We start from the raw sequence: 24,056 nt of genomic DNA, 5'->3' as shown, positions 1-24,056 counted from the left end.
TCTGTTTGGGGAGCAGGGGGCCTGATGGAAGTTTTGAGAATGTTCTTGTATCATATTAGTATTAGTCCTTCACATGGAGGGGCATAGTAGAGTTGTGATGCCAGGTGCAGTTTATTTTATGTGTGATTTGGCAAGTTCTGGGAAGCGCAAATTAAACCAGCGTCTGGTCGTAGTGGAGGTGACAGTGGCACAAATTATTTGCTTATTTTGGGGTCTTTTTGGGGTTGACGATTCATTTGATCACTTTTTGGCTAACTATGCCATGTCAGGGTCAGGAAAAACATGATTGATGAATGTTCAGCAAGAAGGAAACAGCTATCCAAAGACCTGCTTTATAATTAAATGTTTCTGCAATCTCAAACGAAAGGGATTTTTTGGCCACAGGTGGCTACACAACGTCAACTAAAAATAACATTAGTGCGTACAAAATATACGTTTTGATGTATGGAGGTGAAATGAGGTACGTTTGTTTAATAACACCATATTAGGTAGTGTGCAAATATTAGAATTATACATATTTGTATTTATTTTTTGGATTGAGTTAGATTATGTTTTAACTGTGGACTCGTGTTAGGGATTTTTTTTTTACAAAAGTCCATTTATGGTAGGACTAGAGAAGACTCACTCTAGTTGTACAGGGTTTCAGTTCTTAGATTTGGCTTGAACTACCAAAAGGTTTTGTAGCAATGGCAGAGCAGCCAGGCTTAGTCTAGGAGGAACAAGGGCTGTAGGTAAGTACAAAGAACTCCAGGCACACCTATAGTCAAGAGTACACTTACATATTGCAGTGCTATAGACATATGTTTTTATTATAAATACATAGGCAGCTAACACAATATAATCACAAATAAGTAAGCGTATTTACATTTATACAGTAAGACAGTTAAGCATTACTCAAGGCAATGGTAAACTTTAGATGAGTATGGTAAGTCAGAATAGCAAATCCCTTCTTCTAACCAACATTTAAGGTAAGGAAAATAGATACTGGTAAGTACTTTGAAGAATCCTATACTGTATGAAGTCCAGCCCTATCTGGGAATAAGAGTCTTAAAGTCAGTGGGGACACTGGTTGAACAGGGCACATGGGCGGAAGACTAAAGAAAGGCAGACACTGTCAAAGTTGTCATTCTGTGTTGCAGTTGAGTAAAATGTATAGTTAAAAGGTGATTCAGGGAGGTCAGCTAGACCCTCTGAATGATCGCAGACCAAAGGACCAGTGTCCTTAGGCCTGGGAGAACACAGTTGCGTTGTCCACCCCAATGTGTATCAGAAAGCTCAGGATGAGTCTGAATTCAATTTAGCAAGCACCCAGGTATGTATCTGGGAGTGGCACAGTACCTTTTCTTGAAGAAAGAAGACAATGTCACTGGTGGGTCCCCAGGTGAGGCGACAGAAATTCCTGTTTGGAGGATTCTTGGCCTGGAGGCTGAAGAAAGAACTTTTGGAGGGAGCAGATTCACAGCTTCTTGCAATAGGATGCCAAGCAGATAGATGAGCTTCACGATGCTGGCTTGTTGGGACTCGACACAGCCTTTGGTTCAGTGGTGGTTGTCACACAGCAGGTTTCTCTCTGTTTCTCAGTACCTGACTTGGGGTGATGGCTTGGAGCAGGAAAGTGTCACTGTAGGTTCAGCAGCATGCCCACGAACAGCCAAAACCTTGCTTCAGGAGACGATGCACAGCAGATTGGTCCATGTCCCAGGTCATTGGGGAATAGCAGCCCATTACAGTCGCAGCTCTTCAAGGGATGGCTCAAAATGCAGCTTGTCTCGATACGGGTTAGGCCCACCAGTCCAGATGAGGACGGTGTCCTGTCTGGATCTTCCCCGTTGATCAGAAGAGAAGGTTGGAGCAGCAGTGTTTACTTGGCAGCACTGGCGTTCGCTGGAGGTGGTTGGATACATCCTTCTTCTTCTAATTTAGATTCTTTGTTCCATGGGTTGCCTCTCTTATTCTGATCCAGGACCATCAATTTTATACAGAAACCCAGCCAATCAGCAGTCCTGCTGCATTCAAACTTTGGTTGGGTGATGGTTGTCCCAATGGAACAGCCAGCCTCCCAGTCAGAACTGGATTGAAGCAGACATACTGGAAGACAAAGACCTGCAGAGATTCAGTGTTCTCCCAGCTTCCTCTCCTCCCAGACACACTGAGGGTCTCAGGCGGCCTTCCCAATGGGAGCCCAGGGAAGACAAAAAAGTCAGCAGGACTTTCCGCACCCCAGAAGGGCAGTAATAGGCTCAAGAAAGGACAAGTCAGTTGGCGATAAAAGAAGACAGGCACCAATTTAGGTCAATGGTGACCCATGTGTCCCTTACTACAGCTGTGATAGCAGCCTGTTTGTAAAAATCATGAAAAGCTGGTAGAAAATAGCCACTGCCACAAGCCACTCAGATGAACTTGTCACTGTAGCTAGAAAGTTCCAGGAGGATTGGAAAAAAGGATACCTGGTTTCCCCTCAGCACTCCACATAAGATGGGGTGTGCTGATTCCACAAAATAAAGATAGGTAGGATAAAAAGTATTCCCCATCCGTGAAAACAGTAGAGGTATCACAAGGAAAATAAAAAGGGCAGCTCAAAGTGCTCCCAGCAACACTGCACAAAAAGTGGTGTATGCTGCAATAATAAATTGCAGATGCCTTAACAAGTGCTGGAGAAAGCATGACTCCAGAATGATACAACAAAAAGGGTTGGAAAAGGTTCCCAGAGGTAGAGTAAAAGATTGAGTGAGTATGCAAAAAGGGTACCACTCACTCATGAAAATGGATAAAAAATCCAAGAGTCCAGCAAAAAGGGCTGGCGGACTCGCAAGTAGGGAGAATATTACACAACAATGAAATTCTACCTAACAACTCTTCATGAAAGTCATTTTTCTTTTTAATAAATGATGAAAGTCAAATTAAGCTGAAGGCATTGATGTTTTTTTCTTCGAACCCTTTGAAAACTTCAGTGTGGGTCATGGTCATACCAAATACCAGAATTAAAAGTGTGATGTGATGCAACACAACTCACATCTGCTGTCCACTTGCCCCCACAGGTTGGTCCCTTGCTGTACTACGAGGCCTGCGTGAATGACGCTTGTGCCTGTGACACCGGTGGTGACTGTGAATGCTTCTGCACTGCGGTTGCAGCCTATGCTCAAGCCTGCACTGAGGTTGGAGTTTGTGTTCACTGGAGGAGTCCCTCAACATGCCGTGAGTATTCCATTGTACTTCTGATGGATGCATTAAGGTAATTTGAATACACAGAAAGTGAGGCATTTTATTGGGTCAAGTATGTGTTTATGTTAAACATGTAATGCTGGAATATAGCCATCTTAGGCCCCTGCTTTGGTGAGTTTGCTGGAGACACTGCATATGTGCCCTGAGTGATTTGCAACTGCACAGTTCAGTGCTGCCATTCAAGAATACAAAACGTAGAGGCATGAATAGGGAATAACAGGCAGCTGTGCCTGTTGTATGACACTGGGCCCTTTGCTGCTTTGCTTTGAAAATATTTATTTTCCATAAAAAAATCTGTGCAAAAATGGGGCTCAGGCATCCGTGGCATAGTCACCATGATTCAGTCACTGTGGGCCTGTTGCTTGGAAAAGGGGCAGTTAAGCACACTGGGGAATTGCGCCCTTTTTTGAGTGATTGTTTTTGATCACTAGCACAAATGTGTCTTTAAAGGTTATAATGAGAGATAGAGAGCAGCAAGATCCTATCAATATCCAGCCCTCAGAGTACTGGTTGAGAACCGTGAAGGAGTCTACTGGAGGAAGGGCCCTCCTAATGCGTGCCACATAGATATTCCGCAAGGAAGGAACACCCTTAGTGTTGTAACATGAAATAACGGACAGACAGAAACAAACAATACTGGCCCATTCCAGGGGGAGTGACGATTAGTACTCCTCTATGCTGTTGTTTCAGAAAATTATCGGGGGTTAATAGGTGAAAGACACAACATTTCATCCCTGAGCATCTTCTCAGTAAATACCTTAACACATTTTCTGGCACCCAAGTAATGTTTATCAATATTTGTTAAAACGTTCAAACACCTAGCTATTACAAATAGCAAAACCTAACTGTATACTCTCTTTCATTAGATCACAAGTACTATGACTTAAATCACATGTGTACCCACACAGTGGTTTCAGTAGCAACATTGTGGTAGCTCTTGCCCGAGCTATGCATCAGTGAATGTCCATTGTGCCCTCTGCGACCTCAGGAATATGTATTTATCTTACACAGTGATTCGGGGCAAGTCTGTACACCCTTCACCAATATTCATTGTTGAGTTATATCGGTGCATGCTTATAAGCTGAAGAACAACAAGATGTAGCCTCTCCCCATAAGCCTTATGGGTTTTGTGGATCATTGTCTTCCATACAGCACACGCACACGCCAGCAATCTTCCTTCGTACATTATGTGGTGTTCTTCAGTTTTACCAACACCTGAATTGGGTCCTATGGATCCATGAATGCCTTTCCATGGCAGTACTCAGAATCATTGCTTGCTATGCCTAACCGGACATTTAAAACATTACATTGCTTAATGTAAGCGTAAGAATGTCAGCTCCATTTAATCCATACAAATCATGCACAAGATCCTTGTGTACTCCACAGGCTGATTTCAGTGATTTTCTCATGTCTTAACTTGCACAGCTTACAGCAGGGGTCTGCAATATTTGGATATCCAGATGTTTCGGACTACGACTCCCATGATCCTTTAATATTGACTATGCTTGCTAGGTTTGCTGGCATATGTACAAAATATCTGTAGAGCCAAATGTTGCAGGCCACTCGCATACTGTAAAGAGAACAGTTACGGAACTGTCATCCACATAAGCTTCAGACATGATTTAAATAAATCACATGATTATTGTGATCGAGATAGGTAAGCATTTACTTATATGGTCACTGTCTTAATATGAACAACTATAACTATTGTTTATCTTCTTCAATCCGAGAGACGGAGGCATATCATTGAATATATATCCACCTATTGACTGGGCCGTGCTCAGCCTTGTATGCACACAAGATATTTAATGGCACGACTCTGTAAAGATTCCTTTTTACACTGTAATTTCTGAGTGCATTCTTAATTCTGTGCCTGTTTCCTGTAGCTCTGTTCTGTGATTACTATAACCCAGAGGGGGAATGTGAGTGGCACTACATGCCCTGTGGAGCACCCTGCATGAAGACATGTAGCAACCCCAGCGGGAGTTGCAGCCATGATCTGCCAGGATTGGAAGGTAAGGAGGAGTAAGCAAAGGAGAAATATTTTTGGAAAGGACGTGGTTTGTAGATTTGGTAGTAGACATTGGAACCTCAAGAGAAGTTCAAAATCTTGCCTTCAGGATTTGGCCAAATCGTTTGATTTTGGAGAATTTACTTTGTATCCATGTGCCTTATGTTGTATATATGTTAAACAAAACACACAGTTCAATCTGGCTTTTAAGACTGTCCCAACTACACGGTTTTCCCCTACCCTTTCCAACTGGTTTAACCCCCAAACTACAGTGCATGGTGTTCTATGTCCTGTACGTCAAATTCAAGATTACCTTGTTATAATACCACTCCTCAGGACAATACTATTTCGAATCCTCAAGAGAAAAATGTTTCTTTATGGTTACCATGAGTTTTAACAGCACTGATTACCTAGCCATTGATGGCTTACAATCCCTATGCAAAAAGTCCTATTCAGTAATAAGCCTTTTTTTTAACAGCCTGAAGCAAGTCTTGACTATTGCGAGGGAACCGCCCCTAAGCGTGCTTTTCAATGTAGTGCTGCTTAATGGGTCCCCCACTTGGACCTATGCAGAAACCTGATCATCAGCATCCCTTTTAGAAAATAGATTTCAAAGCAGGCATTACAATGGCTAGTTAGGGAGGGTGAAATTCCAGCTATATGTACTCATGCGCCTTACACTCTCTTTAAAGAAAGTAGCGCCCCCCCACACCCCATAAAATGCATTTATTTTTATATTTGTTGAAGGTTGGGGCTGCCATTTCAATCAAAGGTGGCATACATTGAAAACAATATGGGCGACATAAGCTTTCCCTAGATAGTGTTCCTTTACAATAGAGGATGTACGGTAATGAGTAACTGGTTGATGAGGGTGTCAGATAATGGGATAAAGAAAGCAGAAACATGGACTGGGGAATCTACATAACACTCAGACGTTGTACAGGCCCATTGCCATAACATGTAGTCCAACACATATTCACATACTTACAACTTTACATCTAAAACATAAGAGTGCAACGAGAGGCAAGTGGTGGACTGTTGCGAAGGGTGGGAGGAGGCAACCTTTAACTGGCCAGATGATGGCATGGTCTTGAACCATTTGATAGGTGGGATTATTTTGATTTCTTCGGGATGTACCAGTTGAGAGAGACAATTTCGGGGAAGTTGAAGCAGGGAGAGTCACAGGGGGCAAGAGATAGAGATGGTAGGGAGGGAGAAGGAACCTAGGGTGCAAGATGGAGAGTACAGGGTGAGTAGTGATACAAATTAGCTCACCCTAACTATCAAAGGACTACAGTGAGCAGCTCTAGAGCTCATAACTCTTAAATGACATGGGCCCTCATTACAGGTTTGAAGGTAATTCTGCGGTAAATCCACCAAATTACTGCCAAACTCAATTACTGTAACCGGCACCTGGTGGAAATTCCACAGTTTTGGAGTCCAGCAGGCTCCATGGAAATTTTTGGTGGATTTACTGCAGATGGAATTACTGCATGGTAAATCTGCTGATTTTTGGAGATAAAGTAGAGGGACAAGCTGGGGGTGATTCAGCCACCTTTCCTCTGGAAATCTTTGGATTTACTGCACAATAATATCGCCGCCATAAATTTACCATAAATTATAATTTGGTGGTGTGGGAAAAGTGGCAGGAACGCAACTACCATAATGTAATGAGGCCCTATCCTTTTTTGTTCCTTTCTTTTCAATTTATAATGGAAAGCAGCAATGCTTGTAGTTTAATTTTGTGTCCCCATAATAAAATAAATAAAAATGTAAGCTATATAGGAATTAATTGAACACAATTATTTTTAAAAGGGAATTTTATCTTATTTTAAACGTATTCTGAGGTCCTGCACATATGTTGGAATATTAAATGTTAATGAATTTAAGAATGAAAGCCATGTCAAACAACTATGAGTACTACAATGAAGGATTGTTCATAGTTTTGGAGAGAAATAGTTCTTTGACATAGTATTATATGGCGGGGCCAGGACTGATCACCATTGGACATGTAAAACTCCAACATGAGTATTTATTTGAATGTAGCAAGACACAAGCTTAGGTGTATAAAAGGCCACCCAGAGCATCCATTCCTCTGCTGCTTCCTTCTTTCCTTCTCCAACCATCTCCAGCTGGAACCCTCACCACACTCCAGAACACAAACACCCTCCACAATCCATCAGTGAGAATGAGTACTCCCTGGTCAATTCCTGTTGCAAACATTTAAAACAGTACAGTAATGAAGTACAATAAGAACTACAATATAACACATCTCCCCTTCACACACACACACACACACACTCATAAACACACACATATACAACCCCACCCAAAAAACAAAAAAGGCAATTAAAACGTGCCAATCGAATCTATCCTCACTTCACCAACTTGCCTTTATTCCACACCTTCCCATCATCTGTCACAACTGCATCCTCAAATGTCCTTACAAACAGGTTTCCCCTTTTTTTACATTCCTACTTATTCTTACACGCATTTCATTGCCCACTCTGAATTCACTCATCTTGACACTTTTTCATATATGATAGCTTTTTCTCATACCATCAGCCTGCTCCTCATCCCATTCCACAAAACTTGCTCTACCCAGCCACAGAGGGCAGACAAACATCTGGGGTTTTCTCGTCCTCAATACACATGGAACAAGAACCTCCTCCTGAGCACTCCCCCTTCCAATTCTCACCACAGCACTTTACCATCTGACCTAAATGCATGAAGGTGTGATTGAAACGTTCCACTGCCCTATTGGTCTCTGGGAGATACAATGACATTTTGTGATGAGACACACCAAAACCTCAAAGGAAAACCTCCACCAGTCTTGAGATAAACTGGACGCCATTGTCAGAAAGTAAGTACTCTGGCAACCACTCTCTCTGAAAGACTGTATCCAGTAAATCCACTACCACATGTGATACCGCTTTCCACACAACTTTCACCTCCACCTATTAAGAGTAGCGATCTAACAACAGCAGGATGTACTTCTTCCTTCCACTCAAATCAACTAGCGGACCGAAAGCATCCAGAGCAACATATTCCCATGGCATAGAAGGCAACTACATGGGCCTGAGAAGCTGAACATGATTACTCAAGGCATTGTCTGCCTCCCTACACATAACATACATACATTTCCTCTACATGCACATTCATCTTCGGCCACCAGTAATCCCCTTCAATTGTCCCCTGTGATTAGTCATCCCCAAATGCCCCTCATGGGCCAACTCCAAAAGCTTCACATGCCAACCCACAGGGGGGACAACCTTCCCACTTTTGCATAAGAAATCCCATTCCACTCTCAACTCCTCTAGGACTGTATACAATTGTCTCAAATTATCAACATCTTCTGTTTGCACCATCCATCCTTCCTGCACTCTCCTAATAACCTCCGAAAGGGAGATGTCTTCTACTAGTGCTCTTACCCACTCATCTCTACTGAGTGATCCTTCGGACACCAGAAAAACGTCTTTGTCTGCCTCAGCTTCACCCCACTCTTCTTGCACCACAGCAGGGCCCTCTGCTCCTGATAGATAATCCTTTACCACATGTTCCCTTCCAGGAACATGCTCCATTGTGAAATGATGTCCCTGCATGGACGCAACCCACTTCATGATTCCTCTGGACACACCATCCAACCCTTTCATCGTGGACACTCCTACCAGGGTTTTGTGGCCAGTGAGAACTTTGAACTTTCTCGACCACAAGAAGACTCAGAGCTTCCTCACTGCCCAGATCATGCTGAGTGCTGCTGGAGATATTTATACAGCAACAATCAATGTAGGGAATTCTTTCCCTCCCCAATCAAAAGCGCCACACCAGTATTCCTTTTATTTTCGATCTATCTCTGTCTGTGATTTATATAGAACCACGTAGATCCTTCACCCTTTAGTAATAGTGAAGAGGCGATAGTATCCAGGTTGTCAGGATCTGGAGTGGGTTTCTTTAGTAGAGGGAGGGCCAGATAGTAGAGGAGGATTGGTCCTGTCTTAAGGGTTGATGGGAATGTGCCTGGAGTCAGGGTGCTGTTGATGATCTCCAAGTAAGGAAGGAGAGCTTCTGCAGGGAGGGTCTTGAGGCTGGAGGGTAGAACTTTGCCACGGTAAAATCCATGGTAAAAGAAGTTCTGATGCTTGTTAATCTGCTTAGAATCACATGTTGTGCATATGGTCTGACATCCAGTGGTAACCGCAGAGTTTTGCATCTTGTCTTTCGTGGACCGAAAGGGGACGTGGGCATAGGCGTGTCTGTAACATTATCCCTATCGTGACATGTAGTGTACCCAAAATCCCTCATGCGCTGAGGTCCCTCAGATTGTTTTTTTCCACCCAGATAACTGGTCACCCTATAGCGAACGTCTTACATAAGAGACATTGTTTGTCCTAAACTGACTTGTCGGTTATTCCCCCTTAAGTCATTTCGACGCCAAGAACAACTTCGAGGAAGACTGCGGGGGACTTCGGCACCTAGGATCCGGCGGCTGAAGTATCCACGTGGCCGGGACTTCTGGCCGGCCTTTACAGTAGAGAAAGTGGAGTCGGGGTGGCCATGTTTCCGCTATGTCTTTCCTCTTTCCCCCTCTTTACCCTCTAGGTCTGGTCATCTTTCCCTTTTGCTATGGAAAGAACTCATTTTAGGTTCCGCCCTAAGTGTAGGGTCAGATACCCTTGGAAGGACGAACACAGGACGTGCAACTCCTGTCTCCCTTTAGATCACGACGAGAAGCGGTGTGCGGCTTGCAAACTCCTTCAGCCTAAGACCCTTAAAGAGCGCTGTGTAAAGCGGGTGGCCGCTTACAGTATGTCGCGGGCAGAACCCCCTTCCTCCACCGCTGCACCCGTCGAAAGTGACGGGGGCACCTCCGATGACCAAACATTCGTTGCGGATGTGATAGACTTCGAGGCGGACACATCTAGGTCCGTGACCCTTTAAGGCCTGACTCTGGTCTCAGTTCAGGGACAACACCCGGCCACAGGGGCATACAAGCACTTCACATTAAACACACAACCCCTACACCTATTTCGATGGGTACGCCGAAAAAGGTGAAAGTGCCAGCAGGGCCGTCGAAAATTTCGGCGGATTCCTCTGATCGTTCAGATCAACAGCCTTCCCCACATCCACAGCAGCGTCTTGCGACTAGGCATTCCATAACAAACAAGGGCGCAACTCCTAAATCAGGTTTACACATCGAAGCGCGGAAATTCGATGCTCCGATGGTCCCGAAGGCCTCGGTAGGCTCAAAAATCACGACTAGGCCTCAAGGCGAAAAGTCTTAACACAGCGGTAGGTGGTAGGCGGTAAGTCTACCGATAGACCTTCAAACCCACTAGCTCAAGCCGATTCAGCAGTAATCGAACACAGTATCGCAAGAATTACTTCGGCGGTTTGGCTTATTCCTGTTTTGGGGCAGTACGCGGCTAAATCTTTAGATATGCCATGGTTCCTCGATTCTCACGATACCTATGAGGACAGTCAAGAGCCTCTTTCCAACACCCTGAGAGACAATTTTCGGCGCTAAAGGGCGGAAGACAATGCTTTTCCACCCGTAGGCCCTTCTGGGTCCTCTTAATGGACAAGAGAGAAATCTGAAGGGTGTATGGACCGTCTTGAAAAAATTATCTATTTTCTCCAGCATGGGCTTTGGCATGGATTCACATGCTCATGAATATTCCCCGTCATCAGGCTTGGAATCCTCAGTAAAGAAAAAATCAGTTTCAGTTTTGTTTCTGAACTGTCTTTCTTAGTAGTAACCAATCACTGGTCTCTGGGTCAGACTGCCCCCAGCCAATGACTGCCCTCTCCCTAAGCCCCTCCCCTGGCAGCCATCCTCAGATTTTTACCGCACGTTCAAGTGTTGGGAGTCCTCTTGCTATGGCTCTCAAGCTTTTACTGCGTTTTGCGATTTTTCAAAGAGTTTAATCTCATTTTTTCAGTCAATCGAGCCTCAAGCTCCACCTCAACGGGAACCCATTTCAGAATTTTCTACGCCCCTCAAGGGCGAAGATTTTGTCAAGTTACGCTTCTTGGAGGATTCCAGAAGACCTTAAGGCCTACCCCGTGGACATGGCCCAGGACAAAGGAAGCTTGACGCCCGGATGTTCAGGAACTGCCCTGGATGTGGATTGCAGAATGTGTTCAAAGAGGACGATGTTACGCTCACCTGGTATCCACAGGGACGCCATCCAGCCGGGTTACTCGCTGGTATGCTTCTCAGCTTTGCCCTGATGTGGTCTGTGGGGAAGGTTCTGCCTGAAAATACAGGAGGACTGTGTTCAAGACTGACCGACTGGGTAAGTATCCTCCCTCCACCCCCGTATGATTTCAGTCCCTCTGGCGCCCTCTCCTCACCTTGTGGTAGAATTAGGCGTGCTCTCCGTCCTGCCTTCTTTGCAGGGGCGCGTTGTCTTTCATGGGCCAGTTACTTCACTGACGCCGGCCCGTTTTATATTGTTCAGGTAGGTCTTATTGCTGTTCTTTAGTTTTGTTGCTATCCTGCATGCCTTTCTTTGTTTAAAATGTCTCTTTTTTCTCCCTTAGGTATGCCAACTGGCTGGAAGGGAAGAGCCCAGCGGTAGGTGAGAAGAAGAAGAGGTCCGAGCGGTCTTCTAAGTCCTTTAAGGGCGCTCCGGCGACGGGGGCCCAACAGAAGGCTAAGCACCGCTAGTCCATGGGCAGTGGGAGCGCCGAACGGTCGGGCTCCTCGGCGGCCAGGGAGGGCGCACTTTTACCAACGCCATCAACCACGAGCCAACGCTCTGGCTCGGGGAAGAGAAAGTCAGAGAACCCGGGTAAGCTTCTGGAGAAGCCCTGGTCGATCCCAGCGAAGCAGCCGAGGGGAAGCGAGGCAGTGACCCTCCCCCCAAGGTGAAGGCCTCAAGCGCGTCAAAAGTCGTAAAGGCCCTGATTCACCTGGCTAAGGCCTCTATCGAGGGAGTCATGGCGGCCCTGGTGAAGCCTGTGGAGGCTACCCCAGTGGAGGCGACCTCGGGGCCCAGAGTTTCCCTGTCACCGCAGAGGGAATCCTCTTTTCAGCGATAAGACCCCCGTGAGAACCCCGGTGGAAAAAGAGGGGGGGCGGCAGTGGCCATCACGGACACGGATTCAGCCTCTGAAGAGGAACTGGCTGGAGTCGTGAAGATCCTCAAGAAGTTCGAGGAGGTCCGGTCCCACGGGAGCGATCCCAACGAGGCGGACGAAGAGAGCGACGGTGGTGCTGACGAGGTTCCCGTGGAGGCAGAGGATTCCACTCCCCAACCGTCGTGCCCGTCTTGGCCGGTACTCGAGCCTCAGGACAACTCGGGAGCCATCTTGATGGCGATCCAGGCCTTATGTACGGAGATAAGGACAAGGTTGCCCTTACCCCCAATGGACGATCCAGAGGAACGTGGCCCGTCGGGGAGCCCTACAAACAAGCACAGGAGAGTTCATCCACCCCCGCCCTTCCAGCCTCGGCGGCCCTCGCAGACTTCATCTCCTTCCCCTGATCCTAGGGATGACACGGGAAAAGAGACAGCCACGACGGGGACGGATGACAACGGTGGTGACGACGGGATGGGCCTTCCATCACCACCTCCCCAGGCCTCCCCGCCCGATGAAATTGGCTCCTTTCACGCCATGATTGCTAGGGCATCCAAGCTCTTCGAGCTCTGCCCTGAAGAAAAGAAGAAGGTTTCCTCTATCAACGGCGTGAGGCCAAAAGGAAGACGGTCCTCTCTGTCCCGTTACTTGACGACATCTGGGACAAGGGGCTGTTGCTCCTGAAGAACCCGTCCACGACCCCTGCCAAGAGAGACCGGTACGAGAAGAAGAACCGGGTCCCGGATTCCGCCCCTCTGCCTTAGGGCGCAGTCGACCCCGGATTCAGTCATCTCGGCGGCGGCCAAGAAGAAAGCGGCAGGGGCTACGGCTTCGACGTCAACGTCCCCCCGGACGGTGAGGGGAAGAAACTGGACGCCATGGGGCGACGGGGCAACTCGTTGGCGGTGACGACAATTAAGGCGGCCAACGTTCTAGCGATTGTGGCCCGCTACGACAGGGAGCTTTGGTATAAGATAGCTCCTCTGCTGGACTTCCTCCCGGACGACAAGAGGGTGGAGGCCCTGGAGATCTTGCAAGAAGACGAGGTGGCGTCAGCTCATGCCATAACGTGCCTTGGGGGCTTTGCAGCAACAAACGGCCTGCCCTTTCGGAGCTCTGGAGGCAAGCAAGGTGCCTCCAAAGGATTTGGTGGCCCGCTCCTCGTCGCAGGAGGCCTACAGAGGATGCGGCAAGTCAAGAGGATCTCGTCATCGCCGCCTAGGAGGCCAAGGCGGCAAGGCCACTGCCAAGCAGGACTGAACCAGCCGTAGTGTCGGGCCCCCACCTGAGCACCCCGGTGGGAGGCCGGCTGGTGAAATTCGTCAGCGCTTGGGAGTCCATCTCAACTGACCGATGGGTGCTGGATGCCCTGGCCTGTGGGCACACTCTCGAGTTTCTAAAGAAGTACCCCCGCATTCCACCCGTGGCCAGGAAGGAAAACCACATCCCTCAACTGCTGCTGTAAGTAAGGGCGATGCTGAAGAAGGGAGCCATCAAGCAAGTCCCAAAGAAGCTCCGGGGCTCCGGAGTATACTCACGGTACTTCCTCGTAAGAAAGTAGACCGGCGGTTGGCGACCCATCCTGGACCTTCGACGTTTAAACAAGTACATCAAGGCCCAGAAGTTCCGGATGGTCACCTTACAGCACGTGCTGGGGCAGCTGGAGGAGGGTGACTTTCTATCGTCGCTGGACTTGGAGGATGCCTACTTTCACATCCCCATTCTAAAAGGACATCGAATGTTTCTCAGAGTCGTAGTCCAATTACGGCACTACCAATTGAAGGCCCTTCCCTCCGGATTGAAGTCGGCGCCCAGGGTATTCACCAAGTGCCTAGCACCAGTGGCAGCGCGGCTGCGCCTGCAGGGGATCCACGTCTACCCCTACCTGGACGTTTGGCTCATCCGAGCAAAGACAAGAGAACTCGCCGTCGGGCACACAGCGAAGACTGTCCAACTGCTCCCGGATCTGGGTTTCTCCATCAACTTCACCAAATCCTTCCTGGTTCCGTCGCAGGTTGCACTGTTTCTGGGAGCCAAGCTCGACACAGTAGCGCGACTGGCCTCCCCGTCGGTGGAAAGGACGAAGGCCATCATGGGCAAGGTGCAGCGGCTGTTGGCCATTGATGTGGCCAGGGTGAGGTCCATCAAGTCCCTTCTCAGCATGATGTCCTCGTGCATCTACCTAGTGCGCCTGTGCAGACTGCGGATGCAGCCACCGCAAGAGTTCCTCAACGCCCGGTGGATGCAAGCGGCGGGCAGCTTCGAAGACAGGATCCCGCACAACGAGAACTTCCGCCAAGCAATCCGGCAGCGGGTTCTGGACTTCCAGACCCCAACGCATCAGGAGACAGTGACGACAGATGCCTCCCTGAAGGGGTGGGGAGCGCACATCAGAGATCTCCACGCAAGAGGCCTTTGGCTCCCGGAGGAGAGGTCACTACATATCAACATCCTGGAGCTTTGAGCCATGTTCTGGGCTCTCAGATCGTTCCTCCCGTCCCTCAAGGGCAAAGTGGTGAGGATCTTCACCGACATCACAATGTTCTACATCCGGAAGCAGGGAGGCACCAGATCCCCAGCCCTATCCAAGGAGGCCCAGGATCTGTGGCACTGGGCCATCGCCCAGGGGATGTTTCTGGTACCCTTCCACCTGGCAGGAATAAAGCACACCATTGCAGACTCGCTCAGCAGGTAGCTGCGCTCGTGCCACGAGTGGGAGCTGCGGCAGGATCAAGTGGATCAGCTAATCCAACAATGGGGCAGTCTCCAGATCGACCTATTCGCGACGATGGCGAACACAAAGTGCTGGAGGTTTGCCAGCAGGTTTCCCCAGCCGGGGAGCATGGGTGATGCCTTCTCATTCCCCTGAGACGGCCTGTTCCTGTACGCGTTCCCGCTGTTGCTGTTGTTGCTGCGACTCATCAACCAACTCAAGAGGTCACGGTGCAGGATGATCCTCGTCGCACCTGCGTGGCCGAGACAGATCTGGTTCCCGGACCTTCTGGACTTGTCAGCGTCCCCCCCAGTCAAGCTGCCGACGGACGCAGATCTCCTCGCCAGAGAAGGAGGCGCCATCCTCCATCACGACCCAGGGTCGCTGAACTTGCAAGGCTGGCTCCTGCAGCACTAGAGTTTGCGGGGTACGATATCCCGGCGGACTGTAAAGTGGTGCTTGCAAAGGCCAGGGCCTCCTCAACTCTCAAGTGCTATGGACATAAGTGGAAGAGGTTTTCTGTCTGGTGCAGCGCACAGAAGATTAACCCTCTGCAGATTACGGCCCCTCAAGTGCTGCTGTACTTATTGTCGTTTGCCAAGGCGGGGCTGGCCCATGCCTCCATCAAAATCCATCTGGCGGCTATTTCCCGCTACACCAGAACTTCGGGGGGGCGCTCATCCCTGTGGTCCCATCGCCTGGTGAAGGAGTTCATGAAGGGACTGTTCCGATCGTTCCCGCCGGTGAAGGCTCCAGGCCCGGCGTGGGAGCTCAACGTGGTGCTGACCAGGCTCATAGGGCCGCCATTCGAGCCTCAGCATTCTGCACCGTTGAAGTTCCTGTCGTGGAAAACAGCGTTTCTTGTGGCCATCACCTCCACACGACGAGTGGGGGAGATCCAGGCCCTCTCCTTTAAACCTCCATACCTTACTTTCCACGAGATGAGGGTGGTGCTGAGGACGCACCCCTCCTTCATGCCCAAGGTGCCGTCGGACTTCCATCTCAATGAGTCCTTGGTGTTATCTGTTTCCCTCCCGTCGCCTTCGTCGCTGGCCAAGAGGACTTTGCACTCGCTGGATGTAGCTAGAGCGCTGAAGTTCTACGTAGACCGCACGAAGAGTTTTCGGAAGACATCACAGCTGTTTGTGAACTTTGGACCTGTGAACCAAGGGAAGGCCCTCTCGAAGGCTTCCATTTCCAGATGGCTCTCCGGCTGCATCATGCACTGTCACCGGTTGGCAAACCGACCGTTGCACAGCCGTCCGAGAGCCCATTCGACCAGAGCGATTGCTGCTACCATGGCGTTCCTATCTGGTGTGCCCCTGCTGGACATCTGCACGGCTGCTACGTGGAGGTCGACACACACCTTCACGAGATTCTACTGCGTCGACCGGGATTCCAGGGAGGAGTCCAGAGTCGGCCAAGCAGTGCTGCGCAACCTGTTCGCCTGAAGGTGGGCCTGGTGAGGAGGTAAGAGATGCTTAATGTTGAGTTGATGAAATGCTTAATGTTGTGCATGTGTGTACTGCTATGTATTCTTGTATTCAAGAGCATGTGAATCCATGCCAGACCCCATGTTGGAGAAGGAACAAGTTACTTACCTGTAACTGTTGTTCTCCAGCATGGGTCTGGCATGGATTCACATGCAAACCCTCCCTCCTACCCCTCTGCGGCTCTTCACTTGGTCCTACTGCCACTCTATGTACTACCAAATCTGAGGATGGTTGCCAGGGGAGGGGCTTAGGGAGAGGGCAGTCATTGGCTGGGGGCAGTATGACCCAGAGACCAGTAATTGGTTACTACTAAGAAAGACAGTTCATAAACAAAACTGAAACTGATTTTTTTCTTTACCGAGGATTCCCAGCCTGACGGCAGGGAATATTCATGAGCATGTGAATCCATGCCAGACCCATGCTGGAGAACAACAGTTACAGGTAAGTAACTTGTTCCTTTCTGAACGTCCTTCCTCGAAAAGATATTGTGGAGAACCTAATCTTCAATCTGCTTCACATTCACAGAAGATCAACTCTCTGTCCCTGTCCATCATGAAAACATCATCCAGATGGATACTTATCAGGACATTTACAGAGAGGATGAAGAACCTTCCTTCCTACAGAATTACCATGAGTACCAGGCGGATGCCACAGACAATTGGGAAGAAACCCGGCAAGTGGGGACAGACCCAAATGGCCTTCATTACCATGTGAAAGAAGGCAGCTAAGCATTTTTAAATCTCTACTCAAGAGACAGTGCCTGAGCAGGATTTTGTAGAAGATATTCTTTAGGAGAAACCACCCTCTAGCCAGGTCATCCCCCTCCTTAATTCTATTAAGAGAAGATTGGCTCCCTCTCTGGTGTCACCAGCTCAAACCCGGGCAGTGAACCCAAGAGTAGAAAAGTTATTTCGGCCATCTCCTTCGGACCCTCAATACATTAAAGGGCATGCCACCCCGATACCCTGGTAGTGACTATCACCCGGAAACGGGCAAGAGTACCCCTTGCTACAGGGGAGGCACCTCCAGATAGAGAATCCAAGACGTTATATGCCCTAGCTAAATGGGTTACCTCGGCTGCCGCACATACCATGCGCATAGTGAATAACACTACGCTGCCGGCGAGTCATGCTGACGCTCAATGGAACCTAGTACAGGAAGGTCTCCAAGAGGTCCCAGAGCCCATCAGGTCCAAGCGTCTCACTATTGTAACCGAAGGCAGGCAAGTGAAACAGAATGTAATAAAGAATACTCTGGACACGGCTGAAACAGCAGGCAGGTCTCTGGCCCAAGGAACCTTACTTAAAAGGCACGCATGGCTTCGTACCCCAGGGTTTAAGCCTGTGAAACACAGGCCTCTCTCCTCAACAAACCAAATGAAGAAGCTAACCTCTTAGGAAAAATGGTTGACGAGGCCCTAGAAACAGCCAAAAAAGAGCATGAGACTCTTAAGTCCCTGCACCAAATTACAGAAAGACCTTCCCCCCAGAGAGGAAGTAATTCACGGCGGTCATTTCGAGGGCATCCCCGTGCAAGTCAGAACAACTATGACACGGGAAACTTTAATGCTGGACAAACTTCAGGAAGCCCTGCATACTACCCACCAAGGGGTCAGCGACGCGGCAAAGCCAGAAGTAGAGGCCCCAATCCTAGAGGAGCCACAGCCTCCGGTCAGAAATTACCATCAGATCCAGGTCCCCTCCCATGTCACCCCGGTCGGGGGGTGCATAACATCTTTCCTCACGGCATGGGAGGTGATAACTTCAGACAAGTGGGTCATAAAGACAGTCACCCATGGGTACTGCGTGGAATTCGCCCGACCTCCACAATTCAGACCACCACGCTCAGGGTGCCTTTCACCGGTCCACCTGGAGATCCTAAATCAAGAGGTGGAAGCGCTGCTGGAAAAGGATGCCATAGAAGCCGTCCCTATTCTTCAGGTAAACAAGGGTATTTATTCAGTGTACTTCCTTGTACTCAAAAAGGACCTCACCATGTGCCCTGTTGTAGACCTGCGTCCAGCGAACAAGTTCATAAAACCTCAAAAGTTTTGCATGGTAACGCTACAGGAGGTGATCCCACTGTTGAAACAGGGGGACTACATGGCAACATTAGACATGAAAGATGCATACTTTCATATTTCAATGTTGCCAGCGCACAGGAAATATCTAAGGTTCATGATTGAGGACCGGCATTACTAATTGAAGGTGCTGTCCTTCGGCATCGCCTCAGCGCCAAGGGTGTTTACGAAGGTCCTGGCAGTAGCTGCAGCACACCTGCGCAGGTTATCCGTCCTGGTTTACCCTTACCTCGACGACTGGCTCATAAAAGTGGACTCGTACGACACATGTTTTTTGAACACCCAAAAGACCGTAGACCTTCTGTTCAGTCTCAGGTTCTCTATCAATGAGAAGAAATCCAGTCTAGTCCCCAGTTAAATAAAACATTTTCTAATCCGGAAGAAAGACAGTGTTGTCTTCCCCTCCAACGAGAGGGTTCAAAACATGCTTTTTTGGATCCTCAATATGTAGCCAGTCGGGAGGTGACGGTGCGCAAAGCCATGCGTTTGCTAGGAATGATGGCGTCATGCATATACTTGGTTCCCCACGTGCGGCTGCGCATGCGTCCCCTGCAAGGGTGGCTCAACAGCCAGTGGTGTCAGGCCAGCGGACAATGGGAAGATCTGGTAGTTGTCTCGCCAGCCCTCGTTCTCTCTCTGCAGTGGTGGTCAAGAGAAAACCTCTTGAAGGGAAAAACCTTCACCACCCCTGCAGTGGAAGACACTCTCACGACAGACGCATCTGTCACGGGTGGGGGGCTCACCTGCTTCAGCACACAGCACATGGAGTGTGGTCCCCACAAGTAGCGTCCAACCATAGAAATTTACTGGAGCTATTAGTGGCAGTCAAGACATTAAAGGCCATTCAGATGCATCTACGAGGGAGGGCAGTGCTGGTTCTAACAGACAGCACGACAGCCATGTATTACCTGAACAAACAGGGGGGCACTCACTCTCCAGGGCTATCCAAGCTGTCCCAAAAACATTTGGATATGGGCTCTCAGACGGTTTGTAGTCATAAAATCGAATACAATAATGTCGAAAGTCAAAAAAATTGAAAAAATAATGTCAAAAAAAATGTCAAATTTCTTTTTTATTACGTTTTTTATTCGAAATGGGGGGTTCTCCCCCACCCCCCTTTTTTTTGGTTTTTTTTTTACCTTTTTTTTTTACATGCGGAACCCAAAAAATATATAAATTAAAAAATAAAACATTCGACTTTTTTTTGTTTGACATTGTTTTGAATTTTTTGTAATTCGACATTATTTATTCGATTTTATGACTGCACACCCTATCAGACACAAGATGTTTCTGTTGTCCCAAAATGTTCCAGGGGAACTCAATCTTCTGGCAGACGTGCTCAACAGAGATTTTCCTCTGCCAGTAGAATACAAATGGCGTCTGTACGAAGACATCATGTCTAACGTCTTCGTAGAATGGGGCTTCCCAGAGATCGGCCTGTTCGCAACTCAGGAGAACGCCTAATGTCAAGACTACGCCTCCAGGTACCCCCAGAACCGCTCCAAGGGGAACAGTCTCCGGATAACATGGTCAGGGAAATTTGTCTATGCTTTTCCCCCGACTCCCCTTCTCAACAAGATAGTGCACAAGATGCACCAGGAACCAGTTACCATGATAATGGTGGACCCCATGTGGGCCCGCCAACCCTGGTTCGCTCATCTAATGGAAATGTCCCTCTCCCCACCAGTAAAACTACCCTGCCCATACAACATGTTGTCTCAGGACAGGGGGGAGACCCTACACCCATGCCTACAAACTCTGAACTTAGCAGCTTGGCTCCTGAGGTCATAGAGTTCGGACACCTACAGCTCCCTCAGAGGTGCATGGACATACTTAGGGAAGCTAGAAATCCTAACACACATTATTGCTATGCCAGCAAATGGAAACGTTTTGTCATCTGGTGTAGTTCCAAAGGCGCCAATCCCATTGATTGCTCACCCACACACATTGTGCTGTACCTAACCCATCTTTTATACACTGGGTTGGTCTTCAATTCCCTAAAGGTTCATCTGGCTGCTCTTTCAGCCTACACCACATCACAACAGAAGGTGTTGTGGTGGAAGATACCTGTGATTAAGGCCTTCATGGAAGGGGTTAAAAGGATTTATCCTCTCATATCTCACCCAGCTCCTGGATGGGATCTAAATGTGGTTTTGACCAAGCTCATTGGTTCTCCGTTGGAGCCAATGCATAAAGCAAGTCTAAAAGACCTGACTTATGAGACGGCCTTCCTAGTGGCTATCACTTCCTTTAGAAGGGTTAGTGAACTACAGGCTCTTTCTGTTCTAGACCCCTTTGTTACAGTCCACGGGGATAAGGTAGTTCTGCGCACGAATCCCAGATTCGCACCTAAATTCATCTCGAAGTTCCATGTGAACCATCAATTGAATCCTACCTTTTTCCAGAATCCCACTAGAATGGCCGAAAGGAGCCTACACACACTAGATGTGCACAGGGCAGTCATGTTCTATCTGGAAAGAAGGAAACCACTGAGGAAAACAAACCAATTTTTTGTTTCAGTGGCAACTGGTAGAGAAGGGTATCCTGTCTCTAAATTAGCTATCTCAAGGTGGATTGTCAAATGCATCACACTATGTTACATTCTTGCTAAGAGAGAACTGCCCTTCAAGCCTAGAGCACATTCTACTCGGGGCACTGGGGCGTCCATAGCATTCATTGGAAATGTTCCCCTAGAGTCCATTTGCAAAGCGGCAACCGGGAGTTCTGTACACACCTTTACAAAATACTATTGCCTAGACACTCATTCTAGGTCTGATTCTCAGGTGGGACAAGCAGTACCAACACATCTTTTCTCTACTGTTCCTTCTCACAACCCACCTCCAACTCCGGGTACTGCTCGCTAGTCTATGCACAGGATGTGATTCTAAGCAGATTACCAAGCATCAGAACACATGCATTATTTAACGTAATAGCATTTCTGATGATTATATCTGCTTAGATTCACATGCGCCCTCCCTACGTCCCCGCTCGGGGTGGAAGGAACATAGACGTCTTACTACTCTCTCTTCTTCATGTACTCACTCACAATAGCCTTGGGTTTCCTCATGGCCAAGGAAATACAATCGGAGGGACCTCGCCGCATGAGGGATTTTGGGTACACTACACGTCACGATAGGGATAGTGTTACAGACACGCCTATGCCGACGTCCCCTTTCGGTCCCCGAAAGACAAGATGCAAAACTCTGCGGTTATCACTGGATGTCGCACCATATGCACAGCATGTGAATCCAAGCAGATACAATCATCAGAAATGCTATTACGGTAAGTAATGCATTTCTTTTATTTTAAATTCCTGTGCACTTGGCAATGCTTTACAGTATTGTAGCACAACAAACATTTAATAATAAACACTTTTTATATATGTAGGACCCTTCTTCCTTCACCCTTAGAGAATGCAGAAGCTTTCTTCTATCATGAGTTACTTTCTCACTTTAAGTAGAGAGTATGCTTTTCAATAAGGGACTTCACTTTATTTGATTTTGTCAAGACACTTTTTCTGACCCAGCACAAAAACCCAAACAATCAGTTTACACTAAGTACCCTTCTTCAATTTAGGGGATTTTGAGGCTTGCAATGAGAAATAGGAGTACCCAATTATTTTTTACATCCTGATATCGTTTTTGGCAATAGTTTTCTTAACTCGTCAACCTCTCGTTGACACTCTTCCATCCACTCAGAATCTATGCCCCGCTTACACAATCCTCAAATTCTCCTTGCACCTGTCTGCAAAATATGGAATATAATATTCAACATAACCCAGGAAGGACATTACAGCCTGCCTATCCTTGGGTCTGCTCACATTCTGAATGGCTGAATCTAATCCCCTTTTGGTTCCAGACATCCCTACTTAGGGTATGTCCCAGATAATTTATGTTCACCTCCCTCAGTTTACCTTTTTCCCTTCTCGACATCAAGCCCACATCCCTGATGATTTTGAAAAACCCTTCCCAATATCATGTCATGTTCTTCATCTGTGGTGCCAGTAACTAGGATGTCATCTTGAAAGTAAAACACTCCCCTATATTCCTTAAAGAGGGCATGCATTATTCTCGGAAGGAAAACTGCAGCCGAAACAAGACTAAAAGGCATCCTCCAAAACCAGAACGTCCTTTTGGGCATTATGAAAGTGGTCAACTCCCTGGATGTTGCCTGCAAACTCACCTGGAAATATGCAGATGTCAAACTCTGCATACTGAAAATGCAAGCCCCCATGAGATTCATAATTTCCTCTATGTGGGGTAGGGCAAACCTGTCCACCGCCACATTCCAATGAAGCCCTTTTAGATCTTCACAGAGCCTGATCTCCCAACTTGCCTTACTTTGCACAACTATTGGCAACACCCATTCTGAGGTCTCCACCCACTCTATCACACCCTAATACTCACATTTATGAAGATCTGTTCTCACCGCCTCTCTTAGGCATACAGGAACATTCTTGAGCCTCCTCACCATGGGCATGGCCACTGACTTAAGCCTGGTTTAATGCTTTTACCGGTTTAGACAGCCAAGCCTCTCCTCAAAAACATCCTTAAAATCCTCCTCTTTTCTGTGACTCAAATCTTTGCTAACAGCTAACACTAAACCAGGTACACTCAGGTCCAAAAGGATCCCCATCTCACTTTGCTCTTACCAACCATGTAGGCACTCTCCGCTTCTAGATACAAACACATCAGCCACAGTAACCTTACCTTTACACTCAAGCGTGGCCCTGAATTCTTCTATGATGTCTATTTTCAGACCCGAAAGGCATTTGCCTGCCCTTTGGGCTCACTCAGTTTCTTACCTTTGCCCCTAAACGATTTACCCACATCTCTCAATCAACTATTTTGGAATCCAAACCAGAATCTATCAATTTAGGCACCTTATGCCCATCGACTAAAACCTCAGCATGGGGTTTCCCTTCCTTTTCTAGTCTTCACAGCAACCAGAGCAACTGAAAAAATCACACAGCCTGCATCCGCTATCTGGTTGCATCCTTTGTACACCTCCTCACACTGAGACATCTCATTGGCACCTCCAAGGGAAGAACTTCCACAACACCTAATGAAATGCTGCCTATTTCCGCACTTGCTGCATTTGGCACTCAAACCTGGGGACTTCCCTGAATTAGCAAAGTGAAAAGTGCTCTCACACCTAAAACACCTTTTGTGCTCTCTCCCCTAGGTCCCTTGCTAGTCGCCGCCCCTTCCTCTGATCCCTCTTCTGCTCCTTTGCTCCCATGAGGCACCCGAAACATCAGAGTTTTCCGTTCACCTTTACCCTGTACCCTGACAAACATACACTCCTCCCTCTCATACCTTACACACTTACCCTCAAGATCTTTCATGCACTTGATCATGTGCTCAACTTTTTTCACAATGTCCAGAACCTCATCCAGACTCAGATCACCCCCCCATGTTCTTCTCTTTATGCACTTATCAGACTTACCCAGTT

The 24,056-nt window shown here is 47.8% G+C and overlaps 1 long non-coding RNA gene across 1 annotated transcript in view; it reads left to right on the top strand.

The window, feature by feature from the left end:
* The first annotated feature begins 3,041 nt into the window (after positions 1-3,041).
* LOC138503904 (uncharacterized) overlaps positions 3,042-24,056 on the top strand; it is a 71,014-nt gene continuing 49,999 nt past the window's right edge. Inside the window, exons 1-2 of the long non-coding RNA XR_011279728.1 lie at positions 3,042-3,195; positions 5,109-5,237. This is a non-coding gene — a long non-coding RNA (uncharacterized lncRNA). The remainder of the gene's footprint in view (positions 3,196-5,108; positions 5,238-24,056) is intronic.

Source organism: Ambystoma mexicanum, chromosome 11 (assembly GCF_040938575.1).
Source record: "Ambystoma mexicanum isolate Mex_15411 chromosome 11, UKY_AmexF1_1, whole genome shotgun sequence".
Classification (NCBI taxonomy): domain Eukaryota; kingdom Metazoa; phylum Chordata; class Amphibia; order Caudata; family Ambystomatidae; genus Ambystoma; species Ambystoma mexicanum.
Note: the sequence above shows the minus strand (reverse complement) of the source record. Positions and strands in the feature narration are given on the sequence as shown.